We start from the raw sequence: 4,392 nt of genomic DNA, 5'->3' as shown, positions 1-4,392 counted from the left end.
TACCTTCCTAGAAGGCAGCCATTGCCAGATTGGTTGGGGAAGGGGAAGGAGGCAGAGCCTCCAGGGAAAATGTTTCCAGCTGGGATGAGGGCAGTTCTCTGGAGCAGGCAGCAGTTGGGAGCCATTCTTGGTCAAGGCAACTGATGCGGAATGGCTGAAAAGAGAGGATCTGGGCCACCAACATCATTCTCTACATAACATTTCATTCAAGGATTAACCTTTACTTAGAATGTTGTAGATCGGAATAACTATAGCAACTGAGGTACTTTAGGTAAACAAAAGACATCTTATGTAATTTTGTTTGTTTTTCTTTGTGCAGATAGAATAACTACACTGCAAAATAGTCAGATGATTGTCAATCTCCACTTTTTACTGTAAACTATACATTAGCTTTGTTCATATTATGCTATGTGAAATGAAGATTTGTCTGTTATCATGTTATTTGGACAACCCAGTGTGGATACCTTGGGCCCCAAATTGGCTTTTCTTTTCTTAAATGAATAAATAAATTTATTTCTTTACCTGATAAAAGCCCTCTTTCAGCTCTCGTGTACTGGTCTGTACCTGACTGGGATTGGGTTTTCTCCATAACACCTAACAGTTTAGATGAAAAACTGAAGATTGAGTAGGTTGATGAAGAGTATGGCACCTCATGTCCATATGAGACCAACCAAATTATTTCAGCCACTTTCCAAGTTGTGATAAATAACAGTCTGTGTTTTCATTTACTCTCTGTGGTTTCTGTTTCCTGAAAGGTAGCTAATCTGATTTAACAGTATTTCTCTCATCTAGGAAAATGGGATTGCCTTTTTGCTTTTAAGGAGTAGTAATATGTCAATTAGATGCTGAAATCATATTAAAACTGACTCTTTTTTAGTTTTTAAATTTAACTTGAGATTAAATACTCTGTTTAAGGGTTTTTTGTTTGTTTTTATTTTTTCCTCCTTTAAAATATGGAGATTTGGATAACTTATCCAAAATATCATTTTCAAAAACATTTAGTAAACCATTATCTTTTTATTTGTTTTTTTTTTTATACCATTATCTTGGACTACAAAGAAAATAAGGTAATTTGTATAACCACTGCATTCCCACAGAACATTGGGCTGCAATGTCTCCATGTTCTTATTTAATAGATTAATATATTTGGACTTATATTGTGTTTTAAAAAAGTGATTATATGTCCCATATATTTTTATTTAGACCATAATTTTATTACTAATAACATCCCTTTAACACTTTTGAAGAAATTTTTACTTTCAAGTTAATAATAATTTAACTTATTCATTAATAATTTGAAAATAATTTATTTTGTGAGGCTTTTAGTGAAAAAATTATTTGAAGTCTAGGCTCTTTCCTTCTGGATTTTAGACTTAATATCACCTGAGGAAAAACTTTGCAATTTTCCAAATACCTAAGAAAATGTTATTTTTTTCTAAATTAAAACTTTGAAATTTCAAGAGAAAAATTTAAAAATATTTTTATAAAAAATATCCCTATGACATTTTAGACTACTTAAAAAAATTAAAGATTTTGCCCCGGAGAAAAAAATGCTTTTTATATATTGCCTAATTCTGCTTCAAATACTTAGGCCTCACCAACTTTGTATAGCAACACATATTATCATAGAGATCCTTAAGAGAAGAAATCTATGAGAAACTTACTATGCAAGTGTTATGGAATGAATTATACCTCACGAAAGTAATATGTTGAACCCTAAACTTCGATCTGGAGATATGACTTTTAGGGTGATAATTGAGGTTAAATGAGGTCATAAGTGTGAGGCTCTAGTCCAGTGGTTCTCAACCTTCCTAATGCCGCGACCCTTTAATACAGTTCCTCATGTTGTGGTGACCCCCAACCATAAAATTATTTTTGTTGCTACTTCATAACTGTAATTTTGCTACTGTTATGAATCATAATGTAAATATCTGATATGCAGGATGTATTTTCATTGTTACAAGTTGAACATAATTAAAGCATAGTGATTATTCACAAAAACAATACGTATATATGCACAAAATTCTTGCAAGAGTAGGCCTTCACAGCCCTGCTGCCTCGGTCCTCACAGTCCCCTCTTTATCCGGAAGTTGTCCAGAAGGTCGTTCGGATGTCTTGCAAGAGTAGGCCTTCACAGCCCTGCTGCCTCGGCCCTCACAGTCCCCTCTTCATCAAGAAGGTTGTCCAAAAGGTCGTTCGATGGTTGTTCCGCTGTTCGGCCGTTCGGTTGATTTGCATATTATGCTTTTATTATTATAGATGTGTTTTCTGATGGTCTTAGGCGACCCCTGTAAAAGGGTCATTCGACCCCCAAAGGGGTCTCGATCCACAGGTTGAGAACCGCTGCTCTAGTCCAATAGGACTGGTTGGTATATTTATAAGAAAAGAAAGGAACACCAGAGTGTTACCAGATTAAAGAGGTCCATTTGCCTGTGTGCATCAAAACTCAGTAAGACGCGAACAGGACCTTGTGGCAAAGAAAGTAAGGGTTTATTTCAGGAAGTGGTTCATGCCCAGAGACAGGTGAGCTCGTGCTTGGAACTGGCTCCCCGATGGCTTCCAGGGGCTGGGTTAGATAGGAGAGGAATCATTAATCATGGTAACTAAAGAGTTAGGGTGATGATCACAGTCCTGGTCTCTATTCATTAGATGGTTCTAGGCTAGGGGGTAGTTGATCAGTCCTTTAGTCTGATTTTGCTGCTTTTCTGAGCCTGTAGCTGAAACACAGCTGAGGCATAGATGATACCCCTAGTTTGACTGAAAGTCTGTCTCTGTGGTCACCAGACCCAAGGCTTTGTTCCTAAGATTATTTGATGCTGATCAGAACCTCGTTATCCTGAGGGCTTAATGACTGAAAGAGTGGACTTTAAAGGGAGAAGAAGGCAGGTGAATCAGGGTCTGGATAAGAACATATTGAATCAAAAGGAAAGGAAAGAGAAAAGGTCATATTAAAGAAATAAACTTTCTATAAGGTAACAAGAGGTCTTTTCTTTCAGTGCACACAGAATTAAAGTCCATCTTGAGGACAGAAAGGTCTGTAAGACAGGCAGAGAGTTCTTACTGGGAACCAAATCTGCCCATACCTTGATGTTAAGCTTCCAGCCTCCAATTTATCTGTTAGAAGATAGATTTCTGTTGTTTAAGCCCCCTAGGCTATAGTATTTTATTATGGCAGCCCAAGCAGACTGATACCCAAGTAAACTTTTCAATGTATATATTAGATCATTTTCTTCTTCAGATTTGCTACATATTGGTAGAAAATATCCAAATTAGAGAAAAAATAGGAATTGACTTTTACTTGGTAGCATCATGTGGACACCGATAGTGATGGCTAACCTATTGAATGGCATAGAAAATGTACTTCTATTATTGCTGATAAAATATTTTGTAGGTAGAACTAACTCCACATGCATTGATTTCTCTTGTTCCTTTTCTCTCTCTAAAGAAATTTTATATTTAAAATATGCAGATGATATTTACTGAATATTTTCTATATATCACTTACAGTCATACAGAGTAGGAGAACCTACACTACTGAAATTGCAAATGTTACCAAATAGGTCTTTCCGTCCACCACACCAAGAACCAGTTACTAGACATTTATCAGCGTATCACTGCTTAATATGTATTCAAAACTGAACCAGAATCCACAAAGGAGTACAAAAAAGATGAAGCATGTGACATGGCCCTTACTCTTGAGATTTTAATCTAGAAAAGGAAATGAAACTCATATGCTCGACAAGGATATTACACTATTGTTATGTTTATTCATTCAGATGTAGTATACATTAGATCATTTTATTCTTCATTCATTGTCATTATTACTTTTTGTAAAATATTATTATGAAATATATCACAATATAGAAGGGTTTATAAAATTATGTACAGTTATCCCAGACTGGGTGGATCAGTTAGTTGGAGTGTCCTCCCGTACACCAAAGAAGGTTGCAGATTCAATTCCTGGTCAGGGCACATACCTGAAGGACTTTTTGCTGTATTATGGGATATTAAAGACATTTCTTTCTGATCAGAGAAGCCCTACCATCAAATCACACTTCCTCCTACCAAACCTCTATCTTAAATGGTCTCTTTCACAGTACACTCTATGATTTTTTTTCTTTTAATCAGGATTAGTAGTCACAGCTCATTGCCTCCCCACCCTCATCCCATTCCAGACCCTGAAAATCACTAATCCACTTTCTGTCTTTATGAATTTGCCTGTTCTGGATATCCTATCTAATAAAAAAGAAACATGGTAATTAGCCGTACCTCCGCTACCCTTCCCATTGGCTAATCAGGGTGATACGCAAATTAACTGCCAGCCAAGATGGCGGCTGGCAGCCAGGAAGCTTGAAGCGAACAGGGAGGCTTGCTTGCTTCAGTGACGGAGGA

This window comes from Myotis brandtii, unplaced genomic scaffold (genome assembly GCF_000412655.1).
Source record: "Myotis brandtii unplaced genomic scaffold, ASM41265v1 scaffold546, whole genome shotgun sequence".
Lineage (NCBI taxonomy): Eukaryota > Metazoa > Chordata > Mammalia > Chiroptera > Vespertilionidae > Myotis > Myotis brandtii.
The sequence above is the reverse complement of the archived record's forward strand: the minus strand, read 5'-3'. Positions refer to the sequence as shown.